Source organism: Bidens hawaiensis, unplaced genomic scaffold (assembly GCF_021521415.1).
Source record: "Bidens hawaiensis isolate Kalapana, Puna unplaced genomic scaffold, B.hawaiensis_p1.1 tig00012278_1, whole genome shotgun sequence".
NCBI lineage: Eukaryota > Viridiplantae > Streptophyta > Magnoliopsida > Asterales > Asteraceae > Bidens > Bidens hawaiensis.
In genome coordinates, this window is record NW_027491997.1 from 334890 (window position 1) to 349617 (window position 14728).

Consider the following 14728-nt stretch of genomic DNA (forward strand, 5'->3'; position numbering starts at 1 on the left):
CTAATCCACATATTGGATAAAACCGGTCTTGACGATATGACCTTAAAAGAGTCCTTAGGTTTGCAAAAAAATGTTGATTAACCACACTTTGGGATGAAGAATGGAGCAAGAGCAAGAAAAAAAAAAGAAAACATTGAAGAATAAGCTCGATTAGTTGCACCCCTTCAAATACCTTTGTCAAAATACCCGACAAAACCTATTACCCACATATATAAACCTTTGATAATATAATATCTTTTGACGTATGCGGCACTTCACTAAGTGGGTGGAGAATTGATGTCTCGATAAGCATAGTTTCTATAATTCGTATCCTGGCTAAGAATGTTTACAGATACAACATTATGTATGCCCAGATATAATGCCGAGTGTGTGTGTGAACATTGCGAGCACGTGACGTTTTGCATAAGATGAGCTCATAAAAGCATACCATAGTTTTAAATATCACTATATATACTAACATGTTTTGCTCTTATGGATTACTGAGACTTTCTAAAATTTCTAGGGATGTTTAGCTTCGGTTTACGTGATGTTCGAAGAATTTGTTCAAAGCTTACTTGAGGACAAGCAAGAGTCACGTGTGGGAAGATTTGATGTATAAGAATTGATACATCTTTTCGGAATTAAAATATCTCCAAATAAGCGTAATTTCAGTAAATATATTAGAATAATTGACCACTATTGTCTATAATTTCCATCTATTATAAATATAGCCCTAAAAAATAAAAAAAAACTTATATACAAAGAAAAACAGAGATAAACGGTCAAAACAGACTCAACACACCCCATGGTGAACCAAGCCATGTCTTGAGCTTACGGAGTAAAGAAAAAATTTCAGGAAGGCAAAACATGGCCATGTTAACCAAAATACACCAATGTTATCAAAAACAAGATGAAAAGACAAAATAGAAGTAACTAAAGCTAAACACGGTCATGACTTCCCAAAACATGCCCATGCTTTCAGTACAAGAGAAAATGACAAAATTTGGATTGTTGTGAACTCACCACGACCGTTCCTTGCTAAACACGGCTGTGTTTCCCCTTGTTGTACGATTTTGACATGAGCATTCAATGCAAGATGACAAAAATGACATCATGGCCGTGTTTTGGGCACCTGATCAGCCTATAAAATGAATGCTCATCTTCCACGTTCAATACACCTTCCAACTTCATTTACTCCGCTTGATGAGGAATGTTAAAATAATCTTAAAAGATACCCCAAGTGACAAGCTTGACGATAACCAAGAAATTGATAGTTTTGTGAGGCCTTGGCAAACCTTAAAATGGACACCAAGTTCTGAGCTTGATGATAAGGCCGAGAACTGCCACTCTTGTAGGGCTTAGTTAATAAATTAGGTAAACTTTAAAAGTGACACCAAGTTATGAGCTTGATGATAAGTCGAGGAATCGCCATTCTTGTAAGGGCTTGGTTGAGGAGAAAACATGAATCTCAACATCGACATGGACCAAATGGGATATTAGTAGTAACTAATCATTCTAAAATGGGAACCATCAACAATGTTTGTGAAAACGGATTGTTGATGTTTATCCACTAAAATCGGTTAATTACTCATTAAGTGAGTGTGCAATATAACCTACTTTAAACAACCTTGGGTGGTTATTACATGAGTTATAATTGTTCAAGAATTATGTGGATTAATACTTGGTAATTCAATGTTAATTCTTTACAACTCAACTAATCCTATTTGGTATTTTATGTATAGTACAAAGGCTTTTTTACTAAAATATCAAGGGCAATTCACTTAGTAATTTAAGAGATTGTCTCATCTTTAAAGTGAGTTATCTTATAAATATATATCATAAACCAATTTCTTACATAAAATGATGTTTTAATGGATATCATGAAGTTATGCATATCTCTTTCTTTAATTATCATGGAATAACATAACTTATGAATAAGGTGTTATTCCCACATTTAATCACCATAGCAAGCTAATATCACATGTTCACTCACTAATTGTTAAACCAAGTTAAGAGGAGTTTGAACCAAGATGATACACTATTATCCTTGATCTTCTATATAAACATATAAAAACCCAAAAATGTTTGTTTTCAATTTTCTTTTTAGACTTACTTGTCAAACCCAATTCAATATGATACCCACTTCCGGCTGAAATAAATACAATGATTCAGTAGTAAAAATCAAACAAGTGTGTCCGTGGATCGACATTTGGTTCTTACTTATACTATTATACATAAACGATAGGTACACTTGCCTATTTGTGTGTGGTTTAGTTAATATAATAATCATTTTTATAAATTTAAACTAGACATTGTGTGAAGTAAACCTTTAAAAACTTAACATCTTTTTCATACTACATACAACCCGCATCAAGTTTTTGGTGCCGTTGATAAGGACACATGGTTAATTTTTACAAACAATCCAAGTATTTATTAAACCTTGTTTAAAGTGTATATACTTATAAATCTATCAAAAAGAACACACATATTTTTCTATCTTCTTTATTTTCATTTTTAGTTTTATCTTTTTAGTTTAAAAATTGCCTACTTTAGCTTAGTTTTAGTTGTGCTTCTAAATATATTTATTTCCCTAAGTAGTGTATGTCCTTTACATCTACTCCCGACCTCTTTCACCACTTTCCGAGCCTGAACTCCACTTTCACCGAAAAATACGCACTCGGGCATGAAAAGTAACCGAAGGAGTTAAGGACGAACCGGAGGAAGGTACACCAACCGAAGAAAACCAAGAGGAACCTATAATGGCGGAACTAAACATTGAGATAAGCATGAGCCAATATGTCAATCCGGCACTCGATGGCTATGGCAATAGCGTTTCACCACCCGAAATACCTCAAAACTTTGTAATCAATCATTCATATGATTGAAAATTCTGTCCAATTTCATGGCCTTCTCGATGAAGATCCCTTGTCTCATATTTCCCGATTTCTTCGAATTTGGGGAACTTCCAAATTCAACATTGTTCCGAAGATCAAGATAGACTTAAACTCTTTCCATTTTCGCTCCGAGGTAACGCCTTGGGATGGTTTGAATCTTTACCATCCGGTGCCATCTTCCTAAAATACTTGTGATCAGATTGTAGAGCAATTCCTTCTAAAATACTTTTCACCGATAAAATAGCCAAGTAGCACGCCATCATTACTAGATTTCGGATCGATGAAGATGAGTCACTATACGCAACATGGGAAAGATACAAAAGCCTTCTTCGACGATGTCCACACCATGGATTGAACAAATGGCTTCAAGTCCAAACTTTTTTCGACACTCAAATTAGCCAAAACAAACAAGTAATCGATCAAGTCGCAGGTGGAGATCTAGGAACCAAGCCTCCGAATGAGGCATTCGAGATCTTAGTAAAAGCTATCAAGAAAAGCTTTGCCTATAATCCACCTCGATCAACCCCATCACATAAAGGAATACACCATGTCGACATCAATACCTTTATCTCTACACATTTCGAGGCCCTCTCGAAGAAATTTGAACAACTTTAGACTGAGCTGATCAAAGCAAAGGTAAAGTGTGACAGGTGTGGTGGATATCACAAGGTCAAACACTGCCAAAGTATGACAATCGAAGAAGGTAATTTTGTAAGCCGACAAACTAACATGTATGGCAACACCTACAACCCTGGTTTGAGAAACCATCTGAACTTCAGCTGGAGGGATGGAGCCAGCAATAAAGCTCCACCTGGCTTTGATAAATGACATTTTAGTCATTACCAATCCTCTTAACCTAAACCTCCATACAAGAACCAAGGTGCAAGTACCAGCTAACAAGCGTATGGTTGATCTACTATGGAGACTATTGACGCAACTCATAGAATATACTGACGCTTCAAAAAAATTGACTAAAAACCAATTATCGAAGAACGAAGTGGAGCTAAGGAACCAGAAGTCTTCTTTGTAAAAAAATCAAAAACCAAGTAGGTCAGTTAGCCCAGCTATTTTCTGAAAGACCACCCGGAGGACTCCCTAGTAACACTATTACCAATCCCAATGCTCAAGTCAATGCCATAACCCTAAGAAGTGGCAGAACTGCTACAAATAATTAACAAGTCAAACATATCCAATATGAAGGTGAGACTGAGGTTCTTGAAACAACCAACAATCAACCTATTCCAACTATTCCTGAACATGTCAAAGAACCAGCGAAACCATATGTTCCACCAATTCATATCTAGCTCGCCTAAAGTAGGTTAATATGGAGGCACAATATGAAAAATTCCTAAAACCCTTTATAAAACTGCATATTAATGTTCCGTTTATATAAGTCATTCTCAAATGCGGAAATATGCAAAATTCTTGAAAGAGGTTCTATCCAACAAAAGGAAGCTAGAAGAGCTATCCCGCGCTATACTCAATGAAGAATGCTCCGCCAATCTCTAGAAAAACTTCCAAAGAAAATGATTGACCCAGGAAGTTTCACTATCTCCTGTTTGATAAAAAACTTGTTTATTGGCAATGATTTAGCAGACGTGGGAGCTAGTATCAACCTAATGCCTTATACGGTTTTCTCCAAGTTAGGACTTGGAAAACCTACTCCAACTCGTATGAGCATTCAACTAGTTGATAGATCAGTGAAATACCCAAGAGGCATAGTTGAGAACATGTTAGCCAAAATCGATAAATTTGTCTTTCTAGTTGACTTCGTTATTCTAGACATGGATAAAGACACTTCCGTACCCCTTATCTTAGGAAGACCATTCTTAGCTACCACTATAGCACCCATAGATAGTTGCACTGGTGTAAGGCCCGGTCCCGGTGCCCTACTTTAGCATTAGATTTACTTATAAACACAGTTCTAAATATCATAGTGAATTAAAGTTTTTCGCGAAATAGTTAAAATGTCAACCATTCATTACATAAGTCTTCAAATTTAAACAATATAAAATATGTCTTTAAGTTTAAACATCATTTTAAGTCTTTAGATGTCAGCTTCTTTATTCTTCTGTCATGTGCCCCTCTTCAAGCCAGTTGTCTCATTCTACTTACCCGCGTGCATATGAAAAGTCAGCTACACTAAGTGCGTTCTAGTTAATCAGACAACATACAATACGCTCACATACTTATATACATACCCGAAGATATGTATATATTACATACTTAACTTGTTTACCTTGCTTTCATGCATACATTCATTCTTTCATACATTCTTTAACTTACATGATACATACATAACTATCCTTACGTTTTAAAGAGTCTTCCGCCCTATAACATCACAGATATATTAAGGGTCTGGTCCCTAACATTACATATATTATAAGGGTCTGGTCCTAACATCACAGATATTATAAGGGTCTAGTCCCTATCCTCACATATATTATAAGGGTCTGGTCCCTTCATTCCATACGATCATACAACCATACGTTCATGCATACCCTTCTTCGTGTCATCTTTCATCAATCATATAATTGCATGCATACTTTTAAAATTTTCTATATCATTCAAACATCATCCATAAAACATCCATATAGCGTACATTTATCACTTAAGGAAAGTGTATTAACTAATCACATCTAGTATGCACACAACCCTGAAAATATAACAAAGAAATAGGGCTAAAAACTCACCTGAGTCCTGTTTCTCTCTGAGTTAACTGTAATACCCCTCCTTAGTTGTGCATGGCTAGCTGTGTAATAATTATAAGTATTAATTAACTACTTATAACTATATCATACTACTAGGTTAGTGAAACCCCCAACTAACAGGGGTCGGGGGCAGCACCCCTGGAAGCAGGATCCAAGGGACAGACCCCTGTCTTTGGAAATGTTTATTTTCATTAATGAGTCTTTACTAAAACTTCATCAGAAAACTGAAATTTAAACCAATCTAATTGAGTTTTTAATCTAATCGAATCGAGTTTTCAAACAAATCGAATCAAGTTTTCAAACCAAACGAATCGAGTCTTCAATCCAATCAAATCGAGTTTTCAAACCAATCGAATCGAGTTTCAATTCATTTCCAATTTGATTCGTTTCGTTCTTCCGATTTGATTCGTTCTTCCTATAAACGAATCGAGTTTCTCAGGAACTCGATTCGAATCTAGCAATTTTATGTCTATCCATTCTAGTCACTTTCTTACATCCCGTTATGCCCGTTTTAATGATAAAACGAGTTCCGAGCGATAACGACTTCATTTACTCATTCTTACACGATCCAAACATCTCTCGTTTTCCCCGTTTCACTCCAATCAACTTGTTTACGTTCAAGCTTACATTTTTCTTACATAATAAGGCCTGATTTGCCTTAGTATCGCATCCTAGGGCAAACGGACCTCAAAACCTTTACCTTTAACATAAAACGTACCTTTTTGGTTCACTTCTATCTTCGGGTTGGATTTAACACGTGAATCTAGACGTGTTTCTTTCTTGTATGACGAAGACCTAGCACACACCCTTCTTGGTTCGGATTCGAATCTGAGCCAAAATGGAAGATGAGTGTTTGTGTGTGTTTTTGAGTGTGTATGGAGGCAAGGTTGGTAGAAATGAGGGTTTTAGGGTGCTTATATAGGATAAGCCTATGATCCTTAAGGCCCATAACCCTTCCCTTAATCCATATTTCAATTTCCAGGCCCACACTTAACTTATTGTTTATTTCATATAATCAAATAATAACACACAATTAAATAAACTCAATTCTCTTATTTATTATTATCATTAGTAGTATGTTACAACTGGCAAACTCACTCTCAAGGTTGAGGATGAGGAGTTAACTTTTGACATAGGCAAGTCAATGAAACATACACAAGACACCGATGATTCTGCATACTTCCTGGATATGTGTGAATCAATAGTTAGTTGTCATCTAAGAAAAACAATTGAGAAAGAAGCATTTGACACGCCATCAATTCAGAAGATCAAGTTGTTTGTCAAGAGAAGGAGGAAGAAGAAGAAAGTGACTCCGAGGATACATTAGAAGAAGTATATAGAGATCTAGAACCTATAGTAAAACCTTCTATTGAAGATCCGCCTACCTTAGAACTCAAAGAATTACTCAAACACCTCGAGTACGCTTTCGGTGTAGGCAAATGCCAATTGCCGGTTATCATTTCTTCCGACCTTTTGAGCGATGAGAAAGAAAAACTACTCGAAGTTCTTAAATCTAATAAGAAAGTCATCGCTTGGAAAATCATGAACATCAAAGTCATTAGCCCGTCATTTTGCACTCACAAGATTCTAATGGAAGACAACTTCAAACCCGTAGTGCAGCACCAGAGACAACTAGATCCAAACATGCAACACGTGGTGAAAAAGGAAGTACTCAAACTGCTTGTGAGTTCGAACACATTTGCATTTATACATGTAGAGAGACAAGAGTTCGAACATAGAGAATGAAAGTCGACTAACGGAGGTCGCCGACTAGGGTTTGCTGATGACGACACTATTATTTGGTTGCTTCTTAGTCGTAAAAGGTAGTTTCTCACACCAACTGGTGATCTATGTTTGTTAATCTCCACTTTTGTTGTGTTGATTATTGGGTTAGGGTTTGGCGTTTTATGACTAAAATTATCGTGGCTGCGAGACATGGTTTTTATTTTTAGGTCCGCCGATGAAGGACACGTCATTAGTGATATCGCTGGTGAAGATGAAAACCCATTAGTGATTATATCAACATAGTTACACTCCTAGCATGAAGTAAGTTTTTCAATTTTCAATTCAATTAATAGATTGTTTTCTTTAGCTAGACTCATGATTGAAAGAAATTTCACATTCAACAAACGGGTTGTTTTGAGTTAAAGTTGAACTCAAAATCTTATATTTATCAGTAAATGTTTGCCTTTTTTGTTTTGTTGTAGAACCCTAAAATTTAGACCATTTTGAAACCTTATGCATAATTGCAAAAAAGCATCAAAGAAAAAAACATCCATTTAGTTGCCAGAATCAAGGTGATTGATGCGTAATTACTTTCATATTCTTGATATTGGTTTTATGATATTACTTCTACAAATATGTTTATCTTTTCTTAGAATACGAAAAACGTTTGTATTTATAAAAATAGCTTGCAGACGGTAATTATGTTCTTAACAAATCCAAGTGCTAAAGTTACAAATGAGGAGGTTACGATGGATGAGGATGACAGATGATGTTAGAGATAAAGATAAGCCGAATAGACCCGTTAAGAGATGAAATATAACACGAATCGACACGACAGAGGTAATATATAAATGGACTACGATCCGTTAAGTAAACAATACCCAAGTTCAACCCGTTAAAGATAAAATGTAGACCGAAATGACGCGTTAAAAAAGTTTCTTTAACATTCAGGGAATAGTATTGTTGTAGGTCTCACGAGGATCGCTCGAGATAAAAAGTATTAAAACACAACCCAAAGTTTAGTTGACCCGTACGATAGCTGCCATTTATGTTGCTCATGCTACCTACCAAGGTACACATTTTCTTCAATAGACATTGGACGGTTTATGGTATCAAGCATGAATTCACCATGAATTCAACCCAAATTTTAATTAATATTTCATTGCTAACAGGTCATTAATCATCTAATTTTGGTGTCTACCAGGTCACAATAGTAATCAACAGGTAAGTTTAGGTAGTTTGTAAACGGGTCTGCTATGAATTTTATAACGGGGTATTTTGGTCATGTGTGAAGTATTTGGCCTCATTACGGGTCACGGGTTTATTACGGGTTTGTTTTGATAACTGGCTGTTTGGTTTGATTTGTTCAGATTTTAAAGAAGGCGGGCTAAAAGTCACTCTTTGAAGCCTCTCAAAATATAGAGGAAGATTTGAGAGAACTACTCACATTCAAATTGGAAGACAAGTCACTGGAAGATCACTATACTAATATTCATTTATAGTTGATTGATAAAGGGTTATATTTCAAGTTAAGTTACAATTTTTTGACAGCTTGCAATAATATTTATATATTTTGGTAATGGGTCAAGTTACAATTTCGATTTCCTTAGTAACACATCTACTGCATTTGATGCAACCCACTGCAATGCACAGGTTTTGTGTGAAATATATAAGTTAGGTCTACAGCATTATCCACCTACTTTAACTCTCTTTGTAACAATACCTAATACTATAATGAAATATGTCTATGTTCATGCATTACCCTCCTCAAAAACCCGTGCAACGAGCAGGTACTAATATCTAGTTATATCGTAAATTCATAACCCTTTCATATATCAATTAAAAAGACTTCAGACACTCGTTTCGAACAACATACAAGTTTGATGTCACTTTCAATTGCTTGAACTGAAACTCACTAAATAAAAGGAACAACATAAAATAGAAATCAAAACTTTAAAGACAAACTGTTCATTGCCACCAAAACTAACAATATCGCACCAAAAGTTGGTCTTTTGCAACGTTGTAGCAAGTTCATGAAAAAGAAAATAATAATAGTAAAACCTTTGTCCCAAACGAAGTAGTACCAAAAGTTCTCTTCCAACATAAACAAAAAAAAGCCTATCAATATGCATCTTTGCCATTTTGGTTATTTTGGCTCTCCTACTCCAGCACCGCCCGTAACTCCCATATGTATTGTTTTCTTCATAAAAATATAAACATGAGTAAGGCATAGTGAGTTTCTCAACTTGTAAAACATATATATAAACTTGTAATTTTTCTTTGAATAAAACCAAAAAACATTTGACAGTAATCTTGATTTGTCAAAATATAATATAAATAAAAGCCAAAATATAAATGTGTTTAGGTTTGCCAGCTGACCTCCAGAACTTCATGCAGGACTCAAACCAATTGATCTTAACACAATTATACCAATTGCTTGCCGGCCATTATATACTATATATTATTATTCTTTATAACATATAGCAATAAGTATGATGCATAGAAAATAAAAATATAGTCCACAACGTAAAAGAATACCTCACGCGAGACCATTGTTAAGGTGGCACCGGGAGAACTATCTAGCAAATAGTTTTTGACTTCAGCAGACATCTTTACTCCGTTTTGTTTTTTTGTTGCTGGATGAATCTTTAAACTCTTTAAGTTAGCAAACGGAGAAGGTTGTTGTGACATTTCCACATATGAAGAAACTTGACGCTGTTAAGCTGTTGAAGCAGAAATAGAACTTGACGAGCATTAATTGGACGACGTACACATATATCTGCCTTCTCCAAGCAACCGAAATCGTCGCTAGAAAGTTGCAAACAGTGATAACCCTTGTAGAGAAAGAATACAAGGTCAGGTGCAGAAATCAGGCATTGAAGGTCTTGCAAAATAGTATCTCTTATAGTGAGATTCTTGAGCTGAGGTGCAACAATATTGAAAACCTTCACAGTCCCGCCAACATTTTCAAGTGTAAGACTAGAGAGCAGAGGAAGACAAATACTTAAGCCATCTGATCCGATCGTTAAGCAGCCTTTTAAGGTGAGATTTTTCAAGTTTGCAAAGTTAGAGAAAAAGCCAACGCACGTATCAGATTTCTATCACAACGAATGAAGACATCTTCAAGATGCAATGTTGTTAAGGCTGGGAACTCCCAAGTAGATGCTGTTTTAATTAATGTGATATGAAGAGAAATCTTTCCTATAGTATTTTCTACCTGAGAGATCTTCCTTTCTCACATTAAGATGTTTAAGAGACCGAGAAGTAGAAATAAAAGGAGGGAACATAACACCAAAAAAACATGTCAAACGAGCATGCAATATTCAGTTGTTCGATATTGCGAGAGAATAAATACGTCATAATTTGTTTAACAATAGCATCACTATCCTCTCCATGAAAACTAAGCTTAACAGAAGACACGCCTGCTTGATCGTTGCGGCTAGAGAGAACATGTTTAACAAACTCGGAGAACTTGGACAAACAAACGAAATCCTCTCTTGAGAAATTGAGATAAGGCATTGAACTCCAAGTAAACCTCCATCTAGATGACAAAACACTGGTTTGAACGGCATGTTTGATTCGGATAAAAGAAAGGATTTTATGGATGACTCCATCTGGCAAGCTGCTTAGTCTATCCTCTTCTACATACATTCTTTTATTAGCATGGCTAGAATCCATTCTCCTTTGACTACAAAATGAAGCTGCCATTTGAGAAAATGCAACAATCAGTGCATGCCAAAATAAACCTATTAATACAAGAGTGGGTACATAAAAAACAGACAAAAGGTAAGTTTTTATCATATTAAACTAACAGCTAGCCAAAAATGAATGAAACACACCAAAGACAATAGGGTAACTTCTGCATGCCTTAAAAGTCCCACAATATGGAAATGAAGATATATTATTGTAAGACCTCCATGCAGGCTAATAAGCTAGATATAAACATTTACAACAAAGAAATTAAACCACAGGATTATATGACTTACTCGCTTTAATGATGATCGGTGGTCCGATGGAACAGAAGGCACGGAAGATCGACGACAGGAGTTACATTTCTATAAACCTAGAAACTCATTCAACTTTTTTTTATATTATAACCCTAGCTACTCATCTAATTTAGACCATTCGTAGTGGGCTCGTTATGGGGGAAAATGAGCCCACAACTAGGTGAGCACCGTCCCCCTCCTCCGCTTTCCTTATGATTTCGCGATGGTTGTTTTCTACACAACGAAGTTAAGTCTTTGAATGGTCAATCATGACCGTTGGTAACAGTCACATAAATATAAAAAAATTGCTTTTTTTACACTTATAAATAACGCTCTCCACTAATTTTATACACACTATTCTGTAAACATTTTACCAACTTCTTTCCAAACCATCAGTTTATATTGAGCAACTAAATCCACAACCGAAGATTAGATTTTTTTTTCTATGGAATAGGTGGTTTAGAAAGAAAGAAGTGGTTTTAGGTGGCTGACTTTATTTTAAATAATTATAGGTAGGTTGCTATCTGAGATAGAGGATTAAAATGACACATCAGCAACATTTTCAAGGCGGTCCATATCATCCAAGTGGCCTTCCATGTCATCAAAGGTGTGAGATCGAAGGACACGTAGAATCATTTATCTCAAATAGAGGGTTATCAATAAGATGAAAATTTTGTAAAATATATATGTTAGTTTAAAAATCCTACCAAATAATAATAATAATAGTACTAATAAATCATAAATTAACGATAATATTCGCAATAATTATAATAGCAAAACTCGTAAGTTAATAATAATAATAAAAATAAATATTATAACTAATACTAGGAAACCTTAATAAGAATCTCAGTCTATTTAGTTAAATATGTATTATATATGTTGAAAATATTTAATTTTTTATGATTCACTTTTATAAAATATGAGAAATAAAAATATAATACAATATAAACTACACAACAGAATACAATATTAGTAGGTGGCCAAGATATGCTAGCCTAAAAAAACAACACGAATTATTTTGAAAATTTTCACTTAGATCTTTTATGATATTTAATATATTATAATGTCACATTTACTTCTAAGTCAAATTTTCAAATTAATTCAAGAGGTTTTTAAGGCAGCATGTTAGCTGCTCGCTAATATTATATTTTGTTGTATTGTATTGTATTATTTTCTATAATTATATTGTTATGTAATTTATAAATGTGATCATAAATATATCAAATGATTTTAACATATATCACACATATTTAAATAAATAGATTGAGATTATTATTAAGGTTTATTTTTATTATTACTATTTATATTTATATTTATTATTATTATTATTATTATTATTATTATTATCAAACTTACTAATTTTGTTAGTATAATTATTACAAATATTATAGTTAGTTTATGATTATTAATCATATTATTATTATTATTACTATTATTTAGTAGGATTTTTATACTAACATACATATTTTACAAATTATGCATCTTATTTATAACCCTCTATTTGAGATGGAGGATTCCACGTGTCCTGCCACATCGCACCTTTGATGATATGGATAGTCACTTTGATGATATGGACCTCTACTTGGAAATGTTGCTGATGTGTCATTTTAATTATCTATCTCAAATAGCTACTTACCTAAAAGCACTTAAAATATAGTCAGCCACCTAAACAACTTCTGTTTTTACAAACCTACATATTCCAACAAAAATTAGGTAGAGTCACGAAGATATACCCATGAAAAGAGGTAGCGTTAGCAAAGGCTTGAGTCTGTGTTTTCGAAGATTTAGACCCTTTGGAACAACGAACGCCGTGTTTTTCAGCCGACTTTATAACTATTTTGTTTCAGATGGAGGATCAATCGATCGTTCATAATACCAAGTGTGTTCGAAATGGCAAAAGATGGTAAGATAAACTAACGCTTTCGATAACGATCTATTTGAAATCATAACAAAAGTCAAAGGCCGATGGAGCTGGAAAAAGTATTTTTTTTTTCTATTTATTAATAGACTAAAGTGTTGTTTTAAGTATTTATGTATTTTATTTTATTTTAATGTATTTTTTTATTTAATGAATTATTTATCTGTTTTATTTTTATTAATAAAAGTTATAAAAGAAATTCTAAAAAAATAATAAGTAATGATTGCAGAATATGTTTATCACTACGTCACTTTTTACAAAACTAGCTAATACTTACTGGGACGCCATGTGATAGAATCTCACCCTCAACCCATATGCTTAGCGCATGATGTTATAATATAATATTTTGTCTTTCGTTTCATTAAAAACAATAAACCAAACTTGGGTGTCAGTATAAAATCAATTGAATAACTTTAGATGATTAAGGGATTCTTGAATCCGTACTTTTTTTTTTGCCAAACGAAGGCTAAAAAAAAGAACAGGGGTTAGTAGTCAAAGGGAAAGAAAGCAAAACTGATCCCCCAAAGGCAAACCTACATCAAGATAACCTCCCTTGTAAACTTTGTTAGTGGAAGTTCTTTCTGTTTCTATATTGTAATCTACCCTAAAATCCAATTTCAGCCAGATATATACATAGAATAAATAAACTTCGATTCTTGAATAATTCACATCACTTCTGCCTTTAGTGGAGAAAGACCTGCTTAGGATAAGAGACAGAGAAAAAATTGCTTAACATTCTACCAAGTCACCCTTAATTGAATTTCATTGGCGTAGTAAAAAATATTTGACTTCTTGCTAGAATTATACAATGGTATAAAGGGTTGTTACAACGCGTTTAATCCTTTTGACCATCACATTTTAGTTTTTTAAGATTTATATGATAAGAGTTACAAGATAGAAGATCAATTTCACATGGAGTGTATAAAGTTAGATTGAGAAACTACTCACGATTTCATTCATTAAAAGATCCATTCATTAAAAGATAGTGTTTACATCTATACAGAAGATAAACGGGCGCAAGCTGCGTCGTTAACCTTTTTTGGATAGCAAAAATGAGTAGTTTAATAATTACATTTATAGATAGTGTGGTTATAACATTACTATGCGTAATCTGTTTTACACGACTAAGTAGCTTCACAACCTCACTAGGAAACCAAAAAGATCAAATACGAAAACAAATTCCTACTGAAAGATAATTTATATATATACATTTCCGTCTAAACTTGGGCTTCATAGCCACCATGCATTAGGGTTTGTTTCTATTCCATTTCTCAACTTTTCAGTTCAGTTACACAGTGAGAATTCTTAATAAGCTTCAATACATTAATCAATTCACATTGATTGATTATATGATCTATTTATGTGATATGTGTAAGTGAATAGCTAATAACACTACGTGAATATTGGCTTTTTGCCACACACATGCTCTGGGCGGTTTGCCACACCTCGGTCTAAATGTGTGGCTAAAGGTCGCTTTCGTCACACATTTGTTATTCGTGTGACTAAAAACACACC

At 34.2% G+C, this 14728-nt stretch overlaps 1 pseudogene; it reads right to left on the reverse strand.

The window, feature by feature from the left end:
- Window positions 1–4273: 4273 nt before the first annotated feature.
- LOC143540557 (F-box/LRR-repeat protein At3g26922-like) lies at window positions 4274–10960 on the reverse strand (annotated as a pseudogene).
- Between the last annotated feature and the right edge of the window lie 3768 nt (window positions 10961–14728).